Genomic DNA, 24857 nt, shown 5'->3' on the forward strand with positions numbered 1-24857 from the left:
AACACAAAACCAAAGAAAAGTCACTAGTGCAAGAAGAGATATTGCCAAAGCATGGTTCTCAGATTGCTTTTCAGTACTCTTATCGAACTTGCACCCCTAAGACAAAATCTGAGGTGATACTGGAAGAAAGAGGCACACTAGGTGGCCCCAAAGGCTTCCTTCTGTTGATCAAAACACCAGGCCAAGCAATGTTTCTCGTTTGTTTTTGTTTGTTTGTTGGAGTTTTTTTGTTTGTTTGTTTTTTCTCTCTAGGTTTTCAGTGTCTTCCATCGATGATCATTCCATTCCATCTGTTGCTGCCTTCTCTCTTTGCTTAAGCAGTGTTGCCTGTGGTGGCATGGGTGCTACACATGCACTTGGGCAACAGCTGTGTGTTCCTCTGGATAGCTCCAGTTTGGCCCTCCTTGCTCAGAATTTCTAACAAGCATTTCTACTGCTAAAAAACAGGTCTTGTCTGACAAGAGGTTCTGTCCAAGGCAGCACTAGGACTGATTCTTCTTTTTTTTTTGTCAAATCTGTGTGGTTTATTAGAGACGTTTCTGATTTGGGGTTGCAGGAAGGAAATGAAAATAGAGTATTGTTGATGAAGAGGATTCAAGTGAACATTTGAACAAATGAGAAAAGCCCAAGGCAATTAGATAAGGAAAACCCAGCAATGTTTCTTTATCTTTGGGCAGTGCTGAACCAAAACTATGGACAAAAAATATGTGTGTGTTTTGCATTTGTGTGGGATTTTGTTTGTTTAGATTTTTTGGGTTATTTGTGGGGGGTTTTGTTTGGTTGGTTTTGTTTTTTTCTTACAGCCTACTGTCTGGAAACTTTATTCTTCTACAGCTTTCAAAATGTAGTTTCAGGTAACTTCATGGGAGAGTAGAGAGTAGACTGCTTGCAAAATCTAGCTTTTCTGTTCCTTCCCAGCCCTCCCACTCTAAAACCAATGAATGTCACATCAGATGACTTTCAAGATGATGAGCTTGTTCCTGGATCCTCTTTTCACTGCCTTGTTTGGTGCAACTTTTGAGAACAATATGAAATGCGTTTTTGAAGGCTGAAGATATTACAGTATATAAGTACAGGTAGCTATTAACACATTGGAGAACTGGAGCAGTTGTAAGACAATGGATACAATGCTGCATCTTAGATGGAAAGTCATTCTTCAAGTAGGAATTGTCCTGATGTGTACTTCAACTATTATGTGTTTGATTCAGAAAGGCACAAAGGATCATTTATGTGCAGCTTTAGTGAAGTTCACGTGGAAAAGCTGAATCAGTCAAGCCATCTGAATGTGACGTACGCTATTTGGTGTCTATTTTTTTCACCAGGCAGCTGGTGATCTCTCTTCCTCTATTGGGGGGGATGGGGTGGGTGGGACAGGGAAGAAAATGAAGTCAGGAAGGAGTCTGTGGAAGGGAAAGCCCTTCTGGTTCATAAGTGCAAACTTGATGATTTTCCAGTGACATCTCTATACTTGTGGTAAGTTAAAACTATGTTCACAGGCTTGAAGAGGTAATATATATTACAGCTAGGTTATAAATTGTTTTTCTTTTAAAGTAATAGCGCTTTCTACACATTTGGAGCATGATTTGCTTAGTATAAATTGTGTTTCAAGCAGTGCTCCACGGGAAAGGCAAAGAAATTGTGGTAGGTCTGGAGATCCTTGAAACTGCATGTTTTCTGTTTCCTGCAAATGGTAACTTGACTTATTTGTTGTGCTGCCTATGTTGTAAAAGTAATACTTAATTCACACATTCACCAACCTAAGTTCAATGTTGAAGGTTTGTTTAATGCCATAAAAGTTGCCAGCTAAGGAGTGGGCCTCAGCTTGGGGGTTGAGGAGGTGCAGTAATTCTGCAGAAACCTGCACACTCTGCAGCTGCAACATCTTTAGTTTTCCACATGTAAGTTTTAGCTAGGTTTCTGTGGGATGTTTTGTTTACATTGACATTGACAAACAAGTTTTAACACTCTACCCCTTTTCCCCAGTCTCTTATAAATTTAGATTGTAAGTGGTGGGTTTTGGTATTTTTTGTTGTTGTTGTTGTTGTTTTGGTTTGGTTTGTTTGATTTTTGTAGCAAACCATATCTTACAGTTGTAACTTCCTGAGCATGCTGTGTCAGTGATGTAGTTCGTCTCTTGGCGCTTTTATAGTAAGTAGAAAAAAACCCAACAGCTCAAAACACCTGAAGAGTGGCAGAATGGAGAAAAATAATGCAAAGGGGCATTGCTCAGAGATATTCTTTATGGCTCAAGTTTTCTATTCCTTTTTCCCTTCCAAAACTGAAGAGGGACACAAACAAAAGGGATTCAAGTTGTCCTTTAAGTCTATGCGAAACTCTGTAACTGAATAATAATCAACCCAGGAAATGATGGTAGTTTTCTTGCTTTTCTAATCAGAAGAGAGCAGAAAAAAAAAAAATTGGGGTTCTTGTTCTCAGCAGGTGCTTCAAGAGATTATCTTATGGACTGTTGTGGGGGGACACTTCCATTCCTTTTGATGACTGTCATTTTGGGGTTGGCAGTGCCTGTCACAGAACCTAAAGTACTCAGCACAGCAGGCAGTTCTAATGAGGGGGAAACAGCTGCCTTATAGGGCTTTTTGCTTAGAAATCATTGGCTTTTGAGGAAATATGAAACAAAATGTTGTGGTATAGCCTTAAGGAGGGGTGACTGAATTGGCATCATAAGAACAAACATGATAAAGATTTATGTAGGAAATTTATAGGATAGATTTTTATATGCCAAGAGACTCCACTGACAGCATGGAGCTTGAAGCTGGTAGAAAAATCTGATAATGAGGAGAGTTAAGCACTGGTTTAGACTACTGAAGGAAGCTGCAGAACCTCCATTATTTGATGTCTTTACTAACAGGTTAGGCAGCCTCTGTTGGGAGTAGCCCAAGTATAATTGATCCTGCTGGGAGGGACAGGCTTACTGATCTCTTGATGTCTCTTTCCAACCTTATGAATCTGCAGAGATGTGAGTAGGCTGAATATAATTGCACCCCGTTAGAGTTCATCGAGTGTTTTCAGGTTCTGGATAGAAGCCACCATATATATTTCAACTCACTGTAACTGTAGCAAAGTTTTGTGGTTCAGAGGAGCCTGAAGCACTCAAATGAATTAGTGAGAAGATTCAGTTCAGTGGCAGTAACATACAGTTTTGTAGTTACCTAGAATGAAATCATCATCTTCTGCAATTACCCTTGTCACTCCTTCTGTCGAGGCACTTGCAAAACAGTGGAAAAACATACTGTTATTTTGAAGAACTGTGAGTTCTTTTCCCCTCAACACAAGGAAAGTATTAGGGCTGGCATTACACATCTGAGTCTTGAAAGGAAAGCGTATTGATAGCTCTAAAAGGTATTCTAGTATTTGAAAATGAAAACAAGAGATCTACAAAATCTATCCTTTTATTTTGCTTTCTTTGACATGATAGAGTTGAAAGACCTTTCACGTACACAGATGTGCGCACGCACAAACCTCCTCTGCCTTGTTCCTCTTGTAAGTCTTAATCTTTATAAAGGAGTATAACTTCTGGATAGTCAGGAGCTGTGCTTATAGGAATAGCTTGTCTCTGTACACAAGTTCTTTGGTAAAACAAGCTGTGAAGCAAAAAACCTACCCGCTCTTGTCTTCTTTCATGTAATGGATGGCTCCAGGGGTAAGAGCCTTGTGAGGAGACACAGTGGTGGCATTATACCAAGAAATTAATTTTCCACACAGTGCAAGTGATCAGTGGCCAATGTTTCCAGAAAACAGCATCAGATGCCCTGAATATTTTGATGTGCAAGTCTATAGAAAGCACTGAAGAGGAGGAAGTGAAAGAACGGTGCAAGCAGTTTCAGAGATGTGGGACTTCATTTGCACACAACTACGACAGCTCTCTTCAGCAAAACACATGGGGGGAAGTGGGATAGACTGTGTCCTTTCTACCACTCGAAGGACTGAGCTGTCTGCTCTTCCATGTCATCACTGAGCACTGTCTTATCTGCTACCTCTTCTGTGGACTATTCATTATTTCCACAAGTAACACATATGGTTCTTTAGGCCTGTCACTATTACTGCCACTGCAATTCGATGCACACATAAAGGCAGTAGTTATTTTAGAAAGCAATAGCTGACTGACTCTGTGCTTCAGATTCCAAGATATGCTCTTGGGCAAGTTTTCAGATAATCCGTTTATATGCAATTAAAGTGCTTTGAAGATATAAAGTGGCACATTACTGATAAATACTGATTAGTCATGCAAATAAATGGAAATGTTTTAATTAGGGCAATTTCAACATGACTCATACTGTGGAAAAGAGCCTATATAAACATATCAAATAGGTAATTTATTAGTGGGAACAACTTGTGATTAAGGGTGGTGTGTTTTGTTGGTTTTGTGTGTGTGTGTGGGGAGGGGGATAATATAGATAACAAATTAGCAATGTAAGAGAATAACAATCTGATAAATTAAACCCCAGTAACCAATCTCTGTTTTTCAAAGCATGCAGAAAACTAAAAATGAGATATTTGTATGTCTTCATCTCTGCTTGAGCCACAGTACAATCCTGAGTAGATTTGGGACACTCAGATACTGCCTGAAATATGTGGCAGCTTTGACAGCTGTTCAGGTCTGTTCAGGTCTGCCTACATGTACTATAGTGTTATAGTAGTTTTGTTCTAGGATGTACAATCATTTTTCTGCCAGGACCCTTCTTTCTTGCAAAGTATTATTTTTTTAAATGTTTTTGTTTTGGTTTTGTTATTGTTGGGTTTTTATCTGCCAGCATTGTGACTGGAGTAACATCAAGTAGTTGTAGCATTTCTGGTGTTATATACATATGTAAATGTATGTCAAATGTTGCTAGCTCATTTTCTATCTGCCTTGTATTCACTTTTGTGTATGTGTACAATTAAGTGTGAGGTGAGTGGAAATATCAGACTGTGATTAAGGTATTGTGCTATTATACATGTGTTCAGGAAGGCTTTGGAGAGCCAGATCTTTCACATTCTTGAATGTGCTTGCACCTAATGGTTTTGCTGTCCTTTCCTGTGATGGGAATTGGAGCAGAATATGAGACTATTGTTATTGATATGTATGTTTATCACCTTTGGCAGTATATCTGGGCAATGTAAGTGATGAATGTTTGGCAGACTATGGGAACACATTAATGAAATTATTCCTTGCCTTTTTGTTTTTAATGTCAGGACTTGTTTATAGTGGAGTGCACCAGAGTTCAATTAACCTTTGATTAAAATTCAGGATGAAGCAACAAGTTACGTCATGGTAGACACCCTGTAGTGGCTCAATTTGCCATCTGCTAGCTAGTCACAACATCCAGAGTCTATTCAATTTATGAATAAAGTGCAAAGGCTTAATGTAAAGTGAATCTTCCAGTCTGGTTTCCTAGTTTAGGTGGAATTTGCCTGAGCTTTGTATGAGTGCATTTAGGTGTGCATGTATGTCTGTGGGTATATACCCATATATTTTTTAATCCTGTCCAATTAAATTACTTGTCTATAATATGGGGGGTTGAACTAGGTGACCTTTAAAGGTCTCTTCTCACCTGAAGCATTCTATGATTCATCAGAGATGGAATGACAGGATGGAATGGCAATTCTATCTTTCAGTCACTCTTTCATCTCTGCTGTAACCCTGCTTACAGAGCTTGGATTTATAAAGTATGGTCAAGGCACATGGCTAGTTGACATGTTAAAGGTCTTTTCCAGAGGAAAAAATTCTATGATTCTATGGTAGCTATCTACATTTTTTTCAAAATGGATGTCTACAGAAAGTTCAGTGAAAACATCTTGTTAGTCATTCTATTCTCTTCCTAGTGTAAGTGTTGCACTCCAAGTGCAGCTGTGTCTGTTCCTGCCTTTAAAAAGTCATCGAGTTGATGTTTAGAGCCATGCCTTGGGAAAACTGCTGTGACTTTGTGACCTTTCTAAAACTGGTGTTCTCTGCCTTTTAAATAGGGATTTTAACTTGAAGAAATTTTCAACAGGTTTTCCTCTTGGTTCTTCACACTTAGACCTTGCTTTTGTTCCAGATCGCAGAAACTACATTTGTAATTGCCTTATTTACAGGGTAGGGTTTTCCCCGCTCCTTGTTTGCTTAATTTGACAGTTTGTAGACAATGAGGTGCCACTTAACATTAAAAAAATAATAATTTAAATTCCTTTTGTCTGAAAGATCCATTTTTTTTCTATCAAGGAATCTCCATCAGAATCAATGTAAAGAAGTGGATTATTCTGGATGTGAGTTATAATACCGGAGACTGTGTCAAACTGTGGGTTTACCAGAATGGGAGAAGCCAGATTAAAATTGTGCTCAGTTCTGTTGCAGAAAATTTGACTTAAAATGACTGCTGTATTTCCCTCACGAATTTTTGAAGATTTGGATAAAATTTGGGTAATACAATGGTCTGAATTTCTATTACAAAATTAAAGCAAGACTCAAACCTGCTAAATGTTTCAGGATACAAAACCCTACCCTAAATGGCTTCTGTCTTTAGGACTGTAGGTTATTTATTTTTACCTTCAGTCTCTGCCTCTTTGATATCTGGCTAACACTAGGACTCTGAAGCATAGCTGGGACAGGGGCATGCATTCAGGACATGCTCATGCCTTTTTCTCCCAGACATGTCATCATGTGCCTTTCTGCTTTCTCACTGTGCAAAACAGCTTTTTGTCAGTACCCTCCTCTTCCCAGTGGAAGGTGGGTCCTGGGGCCAGCACTTTCTTCAGGAAGAAGGTGGTCTCTAGTGATAGGATGTGGGACAATGGTTTCAAACTAGAGAAGAGTAGCTTTAGATTGGGTGTTAGGAACAAGTACTTTACCATGAGGGTAGTGGAACAGTGGAATGTGTTGCCCAGGGAGGTGAGGCTTAATGGGGCTCTGGGCAACCTGATCTAGTTGAGGATGTCCCTGCTTACTGCAAACTATTCTATGATTCTATGAAATAGTTGATGAGTAAGAGAGGATGTAGTCCAGAGTTTGGTGTGACACCAGTGGGCTCTAACAAAGCTCCTAAGTGAGCTGGCTGTTCTCCACTAAACTCTTCCCAGTGCAAGAAAGGGTTACAGCAGCACAAGGTCTTGCTCACAAGGGTGGAGGTGGAGGAGGAATGGTGCCTCCTCTTTGTCATGGTAGGGACTGGATCACAGCTGGAGGAGCCAAGGTGTCTGTCGATCTGTCTGATTATCCTGTTATGCAAGAAGAACCAGGCATTACTGAAGATCCCTGAGGAGGATTGCAGATTATTACAGCAGAGGAAGGTATCCCACACCAAAGCATGTTTGATGTCTGCAGAGTCCATCACACAGCATCATCATCATGTGAGGTGAAAGTAGGCACAGTGGTACCACCACTGAACCTCACTCCTTAGAAACTGGCACCAAACTACTACCCACCACTGGTGCTCAGAGGCATTTGTACCTGTGACCCTGGTCAGAAAAGAAAGTTCATTCTTGTGGAGGTGATACTCTGATGCTCATCTACTTGACCCTCCTCACTTTTTCCCCCTTCAGAGAGCATACAAAGGCATACAATGCTGGAGATACCTGGTGGTTTTCTGCAGACTGCAGTATCCAGTGTTGATAACCCTAACAGGCCCTACACCACTCCGTGCTGCTATGAGAACAGCATATTCTCATGTCACTTTCACTAGATTTATTTCAAATAGATCCATGCAAAATACTATCTGGAATTTCTGACAGAGTTTATGCTGTAATATTTTACATTTTCTTCAAATATCACTGTGTGAGCAGATGGTGCTTGCAGTCTGACTGGCTGGGCAGTCTGACTTTTATCTATATGACTCTGCTGTGGGTAGAGCACAACAGCTACTATTCAGCTAGCTGGGCTAGTGAGAAGCTGTCAGTGATGACTAGTTCTGCTTGGCTTTTCTTGTCCACTCAGCCTTCTGTTTTATCTCCAATAGAACATTTTATCTCAAATCTTGTAACAAGATTATGAATCATACAAATTGTGTGCGACAGTGTGACAAGCACCTTGTGTAGAACAGTGTGGTATACACATCCCTTGGAAACTCTACACCAATTTCCTTCAGAAACAAATAGGAAACATGGTTTTCTATTTGTTATTCATGGTGATTGACTGCCTGGCTGAGATGTGCAGGTCTCTCTCTCTGCTCCCTGACAAACTTTTTGAAATGATGGTTTCTTGTCTCTCTGTGGATGAATATGAGTGTTTGTACAAAGCACAGACTGTCCAGCCATGCACATAAATAAAAATACATTAAAGATAATGTACCATCATTGTTGAACTGACTGAAATATCAAAGTCCAGATGTCTGTTTAGGGAATAGTCTCATGCTTAATCATGTACTTGTCTATCATAGAATTGTTAGGGCTGGAAGGGACCTCAAGGATCATTTAGTTCCAACCCCCCTGCCATAGGCAGGGACACCTCACACTAGATCAGGTTGCTCAGAGCCACATCCAGCCTGGTCTTAAAAACCTCCAGGGATGGGGCTTCTACCACTTCCCTGGGCGATATGTTCCAGTGCCTCACCGCCCACATGGTGAAGAATTTCTTCCTAACATCCCATCTGAATCTATTTTTGTTCCATTCCCCCTAGTCCTATCATTACCTGACACCCTAAAAAGTTCCTCACCAGCTTTCTTAATATACTGGAAGGCCACAAGAAGGTTTTCTCAGAGCCTTCTCTTCTCCAGACTGAATAGCCCCAACTCTCAGTCTGTCCTCACAGGAGAGGTGCTCCAGCCCTCTGATCATCCACATGGCCCTTTTCTGGACACATATAATCAGAATTCATGTTTGACTGTTTCCATGCCCGTGAAAAATGATGTATAGCTGAGTTGTAATGGGAATGTGTATACAATGAATAATAAGAGAAGAATTTGAAGGGAAAGAATGAGAACAGGAAGTCTAATCTTTAGCTGTTTTATATATAGAAAACACCTCAAGGGTGAGCACATACTAGTTTGTATAAATACATTTGAAATGTGTGTCGTAGGCACATAACTTTAGCATGTTGTCACGATCAGAAGCACATATAGACTCTGAAAAATTGTGTGAAGCATGCAGAGCCCTTACTCATACACATAAATAAAACCTATGCACAGTGTGTATGTGTGTAAATATTTAGGTGGAGGAACAGCCACATGAGAACTATTTCAGAACCATCCCCAGTCAGAAAGCCACAAATTACAGGTCTGAAATTTACCACATTGGTGTGTCTACATAAATAAAACCAAGTGGAAAGTCAGAAGGGGGTGGGGGGGTAGGGAAGCACATTTACAAATAGTAAATTAGAGGAAAATGCTAAACCCTTGTTTTTTACTCTAATCAGAAGGCATGAAGATTATTACAGGCAGAAGCTTACAGACCTCAGTCAAACTTCCCCGCTCTGAGTTTGAGTCTTGATTTCTATTTACATGTACATTTACAATCAGGGCTTTACATATAATCAACATTCTGATAGAGGCAAAGGGGGGCATGGCTGGATTTGGTTTTTCCTGCTCCAGGAGCATTGCTATCATCTTACTCTCTCTTTATCTTTGCTAAGTCTTTGGGATGGGATGATGTTATCTGCTTTATCTACTTCATATCTACCATGATGAGGCCTTGATCCTGACCAAGGGAGTTGGCTGTTTAATGAATGTTAAATTGGGAAGCAGCCATAGAAAACCTGAATTTCTATTATAGGAGGGAACACTTAAGCTATAGTAAATACAACTGATACTTGTAAAACCCCTGAGATACCTGTGAGTTATCACAAGGCCTTACACAGGCATTGGTATGCTTGTCCTCTTCTGTCATCCCACTCTTAGCCTACACCAGAGCAAGATCCCAGAACTTCTCTCTGTTCAGTTGTCACATTTGCATCTTGAACTCAGCTGCAGCTGGGCTGTAGAACAATTGGTTGCTTCTCAGATCCAGGTGTTCTTGAAGTAAGGACAGCAGGTAAAATATGATCCTTTGACCTGAAGAGTAGGAAAAGGGGATGTCACTAGGTCTGAAGAGAGAAAGCAAAGCAACTATGTATGTTTGTCTGGAGTTGTCTTTTCATTCTATCTCTCTAAAGAGAATTGCTAAGCAAAGGTTAATTCTCCACATGGTAGAGAAAATCTGGCACTCACCTCATATTTCAGTTGGGTCTAGGAGCTCTGTAGCATGACTGGCAAAAATATAGCAAGGACTGGTGTTCTGCCTCATGGAGACTTCTTGGAGTTTTTCCCATGTCCTCTGCTTCACCTGCTCGGAGGATGTAAGGGAAGAAGAGAAGGAAAACCACTATGTAAATTGGGGAAACTCCTTTATTACCTAGCAGTGTCTGAAACTGCTATATATGGAGGATAAAAGCAACTGTCCTGAGACCACATGTCACAAAACAAGTTCATCTTGTCCCCTGGCTTTTCTGCAAATGAAATACGAGGAGTTTATTCTGTAAGTGCCTGGAAGCTCAAGGCCTGGTGAAGGATCTGTAGGTTTAGAAAACTTAGTTCTATCTTTAGGCTTTGATGTCAGAGGTCATAAGTGGATGCTGTGTATAACCTTTAGGAAAATGACTGTGAAGCATGTGTTGGCATTAATATTGTTATGTAGCAGTTCCAGGGAACTGGAGCTCTGGTAGCACCTGGAGCAGAGGTGTTTCACCCCTTCTTCTTGCAGAAGTACTGAATTCTGTGTCATCGCAACTATGACATTGTCATCAGCTTTAACTTAAAATCACAAAAGTCTGGTCTTTGAATCTCTTAATTCCTCTATTTAAAAGGTTAACAACAGCTATGAATGTGACAGATCTCAATTGGTATCTAATAGCAAAGATTTGTTTAGGGTAGTACCGGGGGACTTCAGTCCCCACAGCTGGAGAGTTGAAGTTCCTGATAACATTCAATCTGCAAGGAGAAAACAGCCATTGCTTTCTGTGGGTGATCTGGGGAACTGAGTCAGAGGTAAGCCAAGTTTGCTCAGCACTGCAAAGCAAATGAGGGAATGGAAAGCCCTTGATTTGTAAACTAGTGCTCTCCTACAGCTAGACTGTTTTTCCTTCTCTGAACTATTCAGTGGTTGTGAATCATTCAGAACCACATGCTGGTGGTCACCACTAATTATTTAGGCCTTGAAATGACTTCTGCTTAATGGAGTTCCTGTGCCTGAAGAGAATCTGTCTGAACTGTATTTAATAAAGAACATGAAAAACTTAACTTTCTAAATTAGTACTGAGAAAAACATGCAGATGAGTATTTCTCTGTCCACAACAAGTTTCAATTTTTTGTTAAGGCTTTCAGTCAATTCTTTGGTCTGTTTGAAATGATTGCACTTTTTTTCTGTTTTGTTTTTTTTGTGGTAACAGAAGTGGGCAGGGTCTAAATCTTACTTCTGTTTAATTTTCTTAGGTTAGAATGTGCACAGTTCTTACTGGAGAAAGAAGGAAATGGTTTGAGCTGTGATATTGTAAAAGTTGTTTAAAGAGAGGTTGCAGGTTTGCAATGTTTCCACTCCCTGCTCCGTTTTGCATGTATAGAGTGATCTCTTTGGGGACAAGATATGTGTATGGTTGTCACCTTCTCAGTAGACAGCTGGAGGAGTTGTTGTCACTAGTGGGTTATAATCACAGAATTCATTGGGATGGAAAGGACTTTTAAAGGTCATATAGTCCAACCAACCATGCCATGGGCAGGGACATCTTTAACTAGATCATGTTGCTCAGAGCCCTATCAAGTATGGCCCTGAATGTCTCCAGGGATGGGGTCTCCAGCATCTTTCTGGGCAAGCTGTTCCATTGTCCCACCACTCTCATAATGAAGAAATTCTTCCTAATGTCGAATCTAAATCTTCCCCTCTCCAGTTTAAAACAATAGCCCCTTGTCCTATTGCTGCATGCCCCTGTAAATAATCCCTCTCTAGTCTTCTCGTAGGCCCCTTTCAGGTACTGGAAGGCTTCCCAGAGCCTTGTCTTCTCCAGACTGAACAACCCCAGATCAGCCTGTCTTCATAGGAGAGCTGCTCCAGCCCTCTGATAAGTTCAGAGGGGTCCAGTCCTTCTCCAGACCCTCTCCATCAGATCTATGTCATTCTTATGTCGAGGGCACCAGAGCTAGGCACAGTACTCCAGGAGAGGTCTCACCAGATCAGATTGGCAGAATCACCTCTCTTGATCTGCTGAGCAACACTTATTTTGATGCAACCTAGGATGCAACTGGCCTTCTGGGCTGCAAGTACACATTAGAACAAAACATTGAAACAAAGCTGTTATCTTCTACAGATTTTGATAGTTAAATGTATATGTGGCACTTTTTTAAAATGATCTTCCTTCATATTTCCAAAAAGCTTTTTAGCTTTATGTGGTGTTCTTTTTTTTTTTTCCCTGTGTGTGATAGGGTAGGATTAAGAACGGACAATTAAATATTTAGTCTGACTAGTTTTAGTCTGGGTTTAAAATTGGTTATAATTTGTACTTGTATAACATTTTACACGACTGAATGCTGTTCAGAGCATAACCAGCTCCTATAATGCTTTGATTATATATAGAGATAATAGAGTTGTGCACAGAAAGTCAATGTCTTGTAAGATTCTCCTTATCTCCTTAGAGCATTAGAGCTCCAGGTGAGCCTCTCACTGAAACCTGATCTCTTCACAGGAAGAGTGTGCCAATCTAGGTCCCAACTTACCTCTTTGCTGTAAGAGGTCAGTTGTCATGTTCTGCTTTTAAACTAGTGCTTCATTCAGCTGTAACACAGTGGCTGTACCAGAAAGTGTGCTGCTGCTATGTGTCTTCCGTGCTCTAATCAGTAGTTAATAGTTAAATGCTCTATGGCTAGTGGAGGCCAGGTAATATGCCTGTTCATGTTTTTTCATGTGAGGCTAGGCTATAGAGAAATCTTGAACTGTTGCTACTGACTGTTTCTGGCAGATAGCCTAAGGAATGGGATAGAAAAGCTTTTGTGTGCACACTGCTGCTCAGATGTATGCTTAGTGTGTTTGTATTATTAACTAAACAAGCAGCTTTGCATACCAGGAGAGGTGAGCAGTTGTTCTGTATATGGCTGGGGCATGGTGCTCTTCCCAGCAGAGCCTGATCTCTGTCCTCTCTTGCTGGTTGTCACCAGCCCCAGAGTGTGGTAGCAGCAGCATCAGCACCTTGCCACCTGCTATGTCCTCCTTGACTGCACCTCTGCTGGTGCTGCAAGGGACAAGTGCCCTGGTTTTGGGGTGAAATTGTTATTGATGTTTTTATTATTGTTAATCTTCCAACTCAGGATTTTTGAACAGTGACCAGAAGCATTTGTTCTATAGACATTTTCCTTCTGAGAATGGGCAGGAGCTCTCAGTTTTAGAGATTGTGTAGTAGGAACCACTACATCCTGGAAAAACAAAGAAAATACCCTAGATGAGATTTTATTTCAAGGTGTCAGCACCTAGGGGGAACAACAAAGAAGGCATCACGTCTCTTATTGTTTTTAGGTTAAACAACAGTAGGAAACACAGTGACTTCAAATTCAGCATCACTATGGTAGTTAAGAAACCAACTAAAGTAGTTTTAAAAAATGGACCTAAATGATGTAAGACTGTGTGTTGAGAGATAAATAAGAGGAGCAGCTAAATGGATAAGTGTTTGACATCAAGACTGTTCAAACATGTAATTATTACAAATTACGAGTAAATGTTTATTACCCATCAGGGAAGATTTTAAAAGCATCAATAATAACATGAAAAAATAGTATGTGCAAGCAGCAAATTACAAGAGTATTAGAAATACAAAGAGATTTTATATTCAATGGAGTGAAATGTAAAAGACTGCAAATTCTGGTAAATAAAGTTAGCCTTTTTGGTTTGATTGCTAAAGGAACAAAAAAATAAGAATGGAGGAGGGCAACACACCAGAATCCTTTCAGATCATTAGAAACAGAAACCAGGGAAAGACTTTGATACTGTTTGACTTGTAAGAGAAGTGGGAAGATATTGCAAGACAGTGTGAAATGAGCTCTTGTGATAAATATTTCTAAAGAGAGTGTTTGTGTGAAAGAGCGGTGAAGGGAGCGGTCTCAAACTGAACTACTACAAGAGTGTCTTTGAAAACAAGGTTGCTAGACTTGACAGTTTTCATGGAGAATTCTAAAGCAGAAGAGAAAAGGAAATGCTAAATTATGTATTATGACGTGTAAATTATGTGAATTAGTTACAAGGTGCTAAAGGAATAAAATGTGCCAAATTAATAACCAGGTGTTTTCACACATCAAGGGAGGGTAATATTAACTTCTTTTGGGGGGATAGAGATTCTTCACAAACCTAAGTTTGTGAGCCAAGCTGGAATGAAGGTGTGTCCAGCTGACATAGGATGTGATGTTTTAAGTGGGTTAATTCAAATCACAAGTGAATTTCTGTAGCAAATCTTCTGATTATCCACTCTTATCTGGCTGTGGTTCACCTGGTAGATTGATCTCACACTATACAGGATGAATCATAGAATCAATAAGGCTGGAAAAGACCTCAAAGATCATCAAGTCCAACCTGTCACCCAAGGTCTCATGACTACTAGACCATGGCACCAAGTGCCACATCCAATTGCCTCTTGAACACCTCCAGGGATGGTGGCTCCACCACCTCCCTGGGCAGCACATTCTAATGGCTAACAACTCTCTCTGTGAAGAACTTTCTCCTCACCTCGAGTCTAAACTTCTCCTGGCGCAGCTTGAGACTGTGTCCTCTTGTTCTGGTGCTGGTTGCCTGGGAGGAGACCAACCCCCTCCCATGTGCTCCAGCAGCATACTGCTACTCAGACCATGAGAATATAATATTGATACGTACATGCATGCATGTCAGATCCTTGGCACCACCCATTTTCCACAAATTTGTTGTGGCTGGCCTGCATCACTGCTCACTCATGTACCTATCCTAGTGGAGTGGACTTGGGTTTCCAGAAATATTTTGTCAGTACACAAAGGCTTGTGACAGCTAGGCACCTACACATCTTTTGTGGGTTAACAGGTAATTAAAAGATGGGAAGTGAAGGTTAGAATCATGGTATGGAAAAGGGGAACTAAAGTTTCAGCACATTGCAGGGCTCCTCATCTTGAAAAAATGACAGAGGTCTGACACAGAGGTGAGTGCAGGCACTGAATACCCACTTTTTCACATGAAATCTGATATGAACCATTTGTTAAAAGAAACAACAACAAAACCACACAAAAATCCAAACCACCCCAAAAGAAACAAATCAACCAAAAAAAAAAAAACCCTTAACCAACCCAAGACTCCTGAGCAGGACTAAGTGGGTGTTGTTCTAGCAAGCAGAAACTGCTTGGAGGGCTGTGGAGAACCCTTCAAAATACATAGTCCTCTTCTAAGTTTCAAGGATCCTTTGAAATCTTCAGCAAAGAACTGGTGTGGGTTCTTGGAGAAAAGGAACATGTGACAAAGCAGGAATCAGTATCATTGGCTTGTCGAAACACATCTTCTCTCTTGCCTTCCCATTTCCCCTTTTTTACTCTTTCCATAATTATTCACCTTTTTTCATCTTTGCATTTTTTTTTTAATAGATAGGGACTTATTATAAATAACAGGTACTTCTTTAACTAAAAATATGTTTGCTGAAGTACAGCTATGCCAAGAGCCTTGCATGATGAGTTGTTTCAGTCTCAGCAGTTGTTTATAGCAGTGGAACAATTCTGTAGGAGTAGCAGTGGGGTGGAGGAGCTTTGATCCCTGCTTTTGAAGTCTTGGAGGACAGCATGCAGCAATGTCACTGAGTCATGCTGGCTACAGTGATGGAGAGCAGCTGGAGGCCTTAATCTGCTTTATTTCCAATGGCTTGAACCTTTCAAAGGAGCTTGCCCAAAGACTGATCATTTCTAGTACAAAAGGAAAATAAATGTGAATTTGAATTAAATTTCTGCTTGTAGTGATGAACTTGCAATTTAGAGTAGACAATACTATAGATAACAATGCCTTTTAAATAAAGGAATATTTAGAAGGCTTTTCTGAGAACTGGTTAAGCAATTGCTCCTTTGTGACAAGGCAGAAACCAGTGGGATATCCTCAGTGTGCCTGCACAGGAAGTTTCAGTACCTTTGCCCAGAACTACTGTCATCAGCAATGTGTTGGCAGAGGAGTCACTCAAGCGCTTAATTATTTGTTTGGATCTGTTTAAACAGGATACAATCTAGCCTGTGAGCTGTCTTCTTTAAGATGTTTAGAGGTCTCCAGACCTTGGTTTTTACCAATGTGATGTGCCCTGTTGAGGCACATCTGAAGCTACAAGAAAAATTATTTTGGAAAAAAAAGAGAAAAAAAAGAAAGAAAGGAACAGCAAGTCCTAATTACATTTCTTGAAGCTAGTGTTTAGGTACCTGACTAGAAACCTATTCAAAATAGAGATATTTTAACCACTAAACCACAATGACTCAAACGTTTACTAAGATGTGTCACACAATGCCTTTTTTCCCCCCTCTCTTCCCTTGTTGTGACTGACTGTTGATAATGAAAAATGCAAATACACTGAGGCAGTGGAGGAAGGTTGAAAAGCATAACTGGGCAGTAGAAGTGACAGAAGAGCTTCCTTCACTCTCCTCATCCTGGTAGGTTTGTTGTGCCACAGACAAATGCTATGGGGGAGGAAGAGAAAGAAAGCGGAAATAGCAATTGCTGATGCTTTGCAACTTCAGCAGAAACAACAGATATGCAGCTGAGGTCAGTGCTCTTCCTAGTGAAAATATCTGTTGCTCCATAGGCCCTTAATTCCTCAGAGGTGTGACAGCTTCCCTGACAACTGAGCTCTAACTTGGTCATTTCCTGGTCAAGGGCCACTAATCTCAAGTCATTCATCAAAGTTTTATTCTCAAAGCTGTACACTGGGATTTAGTCAAGTGGTAGAAGTAAATATACAGATGATTTCCTCTCCTTTGATTTTGCAGATAATGCTCCTACAAGGTTCATTGAGGTAGAGAGGAATACAAGACTGAAGTAATATGTATAAGACTCCACCATTCTCTTGACACTGGAGTGTTCAAAGGCTCATTAGTGTTTTTTGTTTCAAATTCACTTCATTACATGAAACAAGTTGAAGCAGAATATAAATGTCACAGAGGAAGCTGGAACATCTTTACTACTCAGAAGAAAAACTTCATGGTAGTGGGAGCTGGTAGCTTTCAATAATAAGTGACAAGTGCCAACATTAACTGGCTTGCATGTAACAGATGGATACAGCAAATGTGAATCACATGGGTTGATAAACTCATCTCATCCCACTTGTGGTCTCCACAGGCTGTGGCAGAAGACATGTAACCAATAGGGTTTCTTGGTAAGTGATATGTAACCTACTTTCTGCGGCTTTCCTATACATTTTGGTAAACTCTTCGATTGTTTAGTTGACTGAATAGGCAAAGGAAAGCTCAGATTATACTTACTTTCTTGTCTGGTAAGAATAAAATGCTCACAGAGCATGTTTTCAAATAGAAAATACAGTACCTAATGTGGTCCATTGGAAATAGGCTGCAAACTGGGTAATTTTTTTCTGATTCATGACAACTGCTGCTGAACTCAAGCAAAAAGTACAGATGATATGGCTTCTATGGCTTGGATTTTTAACCAGAAGTGTTATCCCGTGCATGATGTCCAAATCCAATGTATGTGAAATCAGCTCTAGGAACACAATGGAAAGTTTGTTTAATTTTCTGGGTTCACAAAGCCTTACTTTTCTCATCTCTGTGAGCTGCCCTCTTGTTTCTGGTACATAAGATTTTGGTTATTCTACTTCCATGATCCTTTGCTTCCTCATGGGGAGCCTGCCAGATAAAAGAGAATTGGGTATTCCTGAATTTTGGTGGTTTTTCTTCTCCCAGGTTTTCTTGTGTTCATGTTGGCAAGGATTTGGAAGTCCCTTCAGAAAGCTCTTTCCTGTTCCAGTCTCCCTCACCTCCCTGGATGAAGGCCTGGTGGTTTCTACAGCCTGTATTTGCATAATTTTATACATAATTTTTTAACTCTCTGCACCACTTGTCCTACTGAATTTATTTTCCTGTGATGTGCAGCATCTACTGCAGAAGTTAGTGAAGATCATCTACCTTTTGCCACTGGTGTGCTGCAAGAGGCTAGTAAAACTGAGAGAATTATTTTCTTCTTCTGTGAAATTTACCATATATATTTCACAGAATCACCAAGGTTGGAAGAGACCTCAAAGATCATCAAGTCCAACCTGCCACCACAGACCTCATGACTAAACCATGGCACCAAGTCCCATGTCCAATCCCCTCTTGAACACCTCCAGGGATGGGGACTCCACCACCTCCCTGGGCAGCCCATTCAATCTAATATTCCTGGAAATTACCTCATTTACTGCCTTCTTCACACACTGAATTGCTATATGCCCTGCTTCACAGGGTAAAATTTTCAATTCTGCATTGACTTCCATGCTTGATTCAAGGCAGCAGTAAGTTCCAAACACTGTCTCAAATTCACTTCCTTCTGTCCATTTTGTTTGTCACCTTTAATTGTTTGTTCCTTTCCTTTTTGTTTTATATAGTTGACAGAGTTGTGGTTTCCCTATATAAATCACAATTTAAAATATTTATGTTGAATCCCTTATCATTTATGCCACACCACAAAGCATTGTTTGTATTAAAAATCCATCTTCCCACAAAAGCTTTCCTCCCCTCCCCCCCACCCCCCAGCAATTTTTGACCATTCTTTTTACTCTTTGATATTTAGTCTTACAGAATTATTTTCATGGTTTGTTGGTGATGGCTATTTTACATAATACTCTACACAAAATTGCCACTGATTTAAGCAAAACCATTCTTAAATCCATTATTCATCATTCTCTTCCTCTTTGTCTGAGCATTTTGTTCTGTTTTTGACCACAGCTAAACACTAGGGAGAAGTGGCCCTTGAACATATGATACACCTCTCTTAAGTCTGTTTGCAGCAACAGAGGTATTAAGTTAACCAGCCGAATATTTCCCACTTGAAACGTTATTAATGGGAATTTAACAGCAAAGGTACATACCTTTATCTTACTGTATATCTTGAAATGTTATATTGAAGAGAAGTCTTTAGAGGCATCACTTTAGGTATGGGTTGGAAAGGTGCAAAATTACTTTGCTGCTAAAGAGGAGGGAAAAGAGAGAGAGAAAGCAACACAAAATTGGTTTATAAGTGTATTCTGAAGGATATAGAAGTCCTTCCCGATGCTGATAGGAAGCTCCACATGCAGGCTTATGGTACCTACGTGTGATGTATTGAGTTAGACAGTCAACAGCTGAAGAGTTAATTTAAAGCAGAGAAGTTGAAGAAAAATAAAGGTTTGCCCCTAGAGTGGAAAGTTTCCTCATGTTCATCTGTTTCAGACTGTCTGTCCTGATTGGAAGCAGTTGAGGACATGGCAATTCTCTCCTGCCTTCAATCGCCCAAACTCTAAGGTGAACTATGAGTACACTGTACTGGCATATCCTCCTCCTGTGAAAGATTTGTCTTTGTAGTAAAATATTCTCCTCTTGATGCACTGGGGTACTTAAAACAATGTATGCTGCTCAGTGTCAATGAGGCTTTGAAGTTACTCCCTGTAGACTGACATAAATCATCTGTTTTTTGTGTTCTGCTTTTGCCAAGACCTTTAGAAAGCCTCGTAATTATAACAACTTGCATTTGTGGCATCTAGTGCCAAATTAAATTTCTCCTGGGTGTCCTACAGGTGGCACTGTAATTTCAGTGTCACATATAGCAAAGCATTCAGATCTCTAGATGTCTGCTTTACCTGCCATTGCGCCATGGAATTTCCCTGCCAGAGCAGAGAGAGATTTGAGGAAACACAGGAGAACCTCTAGGCAGTAGCATCCTTCTGTCCTGCGTTGAAGGAACTGACCTGTAAAATTCCAGTGAGTAAAAATAATAAATTAAAAAAAATACAAATTCTACTTCAAAGCATGCAATGATCTACCTTGTTTTTACCTATGTCTATCACTGAGAAGGATGACTTTCAACAAAGTGTGTGTTCTGTCTTTTCTAATGTGATAGGTGAAAAAAGTATGAGTTGTATAGAAAGAGTGCTGAAAATTGTTTAGACTTTTGTTCTTTAGTTTGTTGTTTGTTCATTCTTAAGGTCTACACATCTGTGGCTCAAACTGTTGAGTGCACAAGTCACAGAAGTACCCAAAACTACAAGGTCCTTATTTTTACTTTTCTTTGTTCCCCTCAGTGTAGTAAAAATGTAACTTACAGAAGCATCTCTCTCATTTTTAATAAGGCTATTAATTTTGTTGTGCTATTGCATCAGGCTGTCAAAAAGGGAAACAGGGTTGATTTGAAATTGAGACCCATGTGCCTTTCTGCAGACCTTGCTGTCAGCCCCATCCCTGCTTGGATGATTCCTGGCACACACCTTGCTGGTGTCCCAGAAAACACAAACCAGTAGCACATCATGCCTCATCCTCCCTTTTGTCCTGAGGGCTCCCAACCCTCAATGTGGCTGGGCTCAGGCTACCCTGAGCTCTCTTGGGGTGCAGAGTTTGACTCTGGAGGACTCCTGGGAGACTGATGCTGAAAGGCTGCTCTGGGGAATGGGTTAACAACAGAGGCTGTGCTGAGGCTTCGATATGGTAATTTGTTACTCTGCATCTATTGCATCTTTTTTTTTTTCTGTTTCCTTGATGCACTCTGAGTCTCCTCTCAGAAGCATAGTTTTAAAACTGACTTCCTTTTGTGGAACAAGCAGAAAAAAAATAATTAAACCGCAGATACCTGGGAATAGTTCTACACTTTTTTTGGTGCTATGTCCTGCTCTATTTCCACCTAGCTTCGTTCTAGTATTAATAATTCTGACAGGCATGGCTTTTTAGCACTTGCTTTGATGCTTAGCTTGTGGTTTGTGTAGTCATGACTTGTAAAAGAGACACCAACTTCCTCTTGGGCAATGTCACCATTGCGAACAATTTCTGTGTTTCCTCTCTGCTTTGCGAGGTGTGGGAGTTGATGGGACGAATGTGGCTGTTCATCAGAATTCCTTGCTGGTAAGATTGTAGTTCATTTCTTTCCCCTTATGTGACAAATGTTTATTGTTTCTGTCTAATGACGTTTCTTTCCCCCCCCAGTAAATATGTTTTTAGCTTATGAGAAACTGTGTTTGGTAGAATAAAGAAAGTTCAGACTGGCCACCAATTGCTGTTTTTTAAGGGCTGTGTAAAAGACCTTCTAATTCTCTTTCTCCTCCCCCTTCCCCCTCCCCTCCCCCCCCTTTTGTTTTTGGTTAAAAAATACAAATGGATTACTTAAAAATGGTAAAATCATTAACAATAACAAAATTCATTTGTGGAGTTGGGGGACAAGTTTAATTCAGTTTCATTTTATGATACCTCAAAGAACAGGATGACAATCTTGTCATGAAAGTTTCATGTAAATGAGCTGTTTGGGAAGACTGGTGTGTAACATGGAAATGGAAGCATTGCCTTTATTTAGTTTAGGTTCCTAGAGAAAAATACAAAAATCTAGGGTCATGTAAAAAGTACTTAAGGTGCAGTATGGGGGTAGACTTTTGGTGGGTAAAAACCTTTGGTGACAGCAGCACTGAGCAGACAGATTTCTGTTTTAAATGTGCAAAGAATTTTAAAATACATTAATGTTTTTTTCATAGACATAAAATTGTGTGAATAAAGACAGCAAAAGTACTATGTGAATGGGCTTGCCCATACCCTGAGAAAAATGACAACTGGAATTAAAATTTCCTGTTCTTTGTATTGAAACAGAAAACCCAACTCCCTGACTGCAGCTTTGGACTTGAGTTTTCCTCACCAAAATGTGCCTCTATTGAAAGCTAAGATTAGCAGCTTGTTTAATAATTCACTTACTATTTACTTGCCTCCAACAGGTCCTCTTTGGGATGTAGAGTAATATATTTCTTTACTGGGATCGGTTGTATTAATTAGATTTCTTGGAAGGTTATCATCCCCACTCAGGTGTTGTAGCTCAGTTCAGCAGAATTTTCATGTCTACCAGTTATGCCAACAATTAATGGTTTGTGATGATTCATAAAGGAGAGAGAATTATTTTTTGGTGATGATTCATAAAGGAGAGAGAAATTGTTTGGTATCTTCTCATGAAAATGCCTTTCTATACCTTGTGAAATGTTTACACTTTCTAAGAGGCAAAAAGCGCCTCTCTGGGAAGGAGAGATTCCCACTGTTCCCCTCTCTTGGCATTGACTCTGGTGACAGAGCTGCCCAGGTGAAAGTCCTGTCACATGGCAGAGACTGCATGCCTCAGGTAAGCGATGTTGAAGCTCTCTGCTTTCAAATGCTGCATCTCTTTGCATGCTGTCTTACTGCTGCCTGTGCAAGAGCAGTCTGCTCCTCTGAGCAGAGAAGGTGGTTCCTTGCACACAATGTTCCAACACCTGCTTTACATTGGGAAGTAATACTGGTTTCATAGATGGGAAAGGTGGAAGAGCATGTTAAATTGTGCATACATCTTCATATATATGAATGTATCCATTATCTGCGAAAGAGAGCTTAATGACAGCATTTATACCAGAGCCAGGAAAAAATGGGGTGCAGAAAAGCTAAATTTCACTCTATAAATGGCAAGAGCCATGAACGTTAGTCTGCTAATATTCATATGAACTTGTGTAAGCTGCTTGCCCTATGTCCCCATGTGTACTGGGAGACTTGACTTCTTGTGGGGCTGTCCAGTGTGTCTAGAAAGCAGCATTTGATTCTCCCTTTTTTGAGTGTGTTTTCCTTGTTGGTGCAGCAGCTGGGTGATGCATGTTCAGCACAGTACACACTCCACTAGCATCTGGGCAGTCCCCACAAGGTGGATGGTGAAAGCATTGAGCCAACGTGGAATGAAAATCTTTCACAGTTGTTAAGATGCTTTCTGATTTGGCCTTTATTGATTCTAGATATTTCTCCTTGCCTCTCCAATCCATCCCTTCCACAGTAGTCCTCCATGAGTTAGCTAAACTGATAGTGACCTGGTCATAGATGAATGGGATGATGACTGGTTTGGATAAAGATGCAGCAGCAGGACACTGTACAGATAAGAGTATTGTGTGCTTATTTGATTAAACAGTATGGATGTGCAGCCTGCTGCTAATCAGCTTGTCATGTAGAAGTCCTAGATGATTCTCGATTGATGTTTGATCCTGATGTAGGAGCAGTAATCCATATCCAGGTCTGTGTCTCCCATGTTGAACAGTTTCACTATTTAGTCCTTGAAACTGTCTTCCAGCAATCAGTCACCTTCAGTCCCCTAGCTGCTACTACACCTACTACTAGTTATGAACAAATATAGCTAGTACTATTTATGGGCCTGAAGAGAATCCAGTGATGCCTCGTGCAGCACTTACTAATGAAATTATACTGTGTGGTTATGCAATCACTGAACAGAAATATGGGCACTGAGGTCATGTTGCATGTTAGAATTTCTTCATCCCAATTGGCCTCTTAGCTGAAGCAGAACCATATTCTGAAGAATTTTTCTGAAAAGCAATCCATGCAGTTAAGAGCATAGCTCATTAAGGTGCCTGTGTGTGTGCACTGTGTGCATGACTTAGTGACATACATTTCTAAAAAAAATTCCCTTCTGCAGCCTCCTCTATATTTTAATTGTTCACTTCACCTTAACATCAAATTACAGGCTGGTTGTCCTCCAGTGTCTGCTTCTTTTGCTTTCACTATGGAGCATCTCTGGCATAAGTCCCATGAATAAACTGACTTCTGCCATGATGACAGGGTCTGTCCTCCTTTAGCTCTATCCCTGCCCTCGGGCTTAGCTGAGTCACACTTTCATTGTGCATGCACTTTCAGTTGTCCCCATGTTCTTCTCTCTTTTCAAACAGGTCTTTCAAATTTGCTTCCAAGGAGTGGGGTGAAAAATAAACATAATGTCTTGCCTCATATACTACTCCTTAAAGTGCTGCTTCTCCTCATTTGGGTACAACACATCTTCCTTTGACTTCTTTACCTTGCTTTCCCCCAGAACCTCCTCTAGATTTTTTCCTTTTCTCAGGTAGTATGTTTTTATTTCTTCTGTTAAACAACAATCAATGAACAAAGCCTTCTGTTCTCTGCCACCATTTTATTGTATTGCACTTACCTTTGATTTTGTGTCCTCTCAAAACACTTACCCTCTGTAATTCCACCTGTCAATGGTTTTCCACCTGTTTTCTGAGACATGCTTACAAATTGTATTTCAGAAGGTCCTGATAGAGCCAAAATACTACCTATGGCCTACTAAAAGTCTTATCCTCTGATCCATTTTTACTCTGCACCTTACACCTGAGTAATTCTGTTCCCAAAGATTATTGAGACTTCTCCTGTGTAATGCAGCTCTTCTGTAACAGAGAATTGAATTTTTGAAGGTGTTAACACAACTCATCAATGTCAGTCCTCAGATGTATGGAGGTCAAAAATGTGATCCTGATAACTGTTGTCTCATTGTTATTTTGGATCCTGTCAGGTTCCTGTCTACATTCTCCGGTTCTATACTGTTTAAAATTGGAAGGTACCTGAAGCACTTAGCGTCTCTCTTCTTCCATGTTCCTACAGTGCTCAACATGTGGACCATTATAAGGGAAATAAACATACTACAATCCCTATTGCTATTACTTCAGAAAAGTTTCTTCAACACTATTTAGGGTTGTAATGATTTGAAACATTTTATATATTTCCCTGCTTTGTTACATCGTCTAGTTCCTGTGTTATCTTTGTTCTTGCAAGGTCTCAGGAGAACTCAAGCTCTTATGCTTTGTTGTATGCAAGTCTATAAAGTTCTTCCAGGAACAGCTTCTGGGTACAAGCAACATCAAAATTCCATACCAACTGAGTCATATTAATTGTACATATTTTGTTTTAATCTAAGCAAATGCAACTGCTAGGCAATTCAGTTC

At 40.2% G+C, this 24857-nt stretch overlaps 1 protein-coding gene across 2 annotated transcripts in view; it reads left to right on the forward strand.

Moving 5' to 3' along the window:
• Positions 1 to 1375: 1375 nt before the first annotated feature.
• IPCEF1 (interaction protein for cytohesin exchange factors 1) overlaps positions 1376 to 24857 on the forward strand; it is a 77566-nt gene continuing 54084 nt past the window's right edge. The window contains exon 1 of one of the 2 annotated variants that reach the window (XM_068151617.1): positions 1376 to 1473. The gene's annotated coding sequence lies outside the window, so the exon portion shown is untranslated. Of the gene's footprint in view, positions 1474 to 20934; positions 20983 to 24857 lie in introns of those variants that run through there. The other variant, XM_068151608.1, reaches the window with a different exon arrangement.

The sequence above is a fragment of the Melanerpes formicivorus genome, unplaced genomic scaffold, assembly GCF_026170545.1.
Source record: "Melanerpes formicivorus ecotype bairdi unplaced genomic scaffold, bMelFor1.0.p_v2 SCAF_2, whole genome shotgun sequence".
In the NCBI taxonomy this organism is placed as follows: Eukaryota; Metazoa; Chordata; class Aves; order Piciformes; family Picidae; genus Melanerpes; species Melanerpes formicivorus.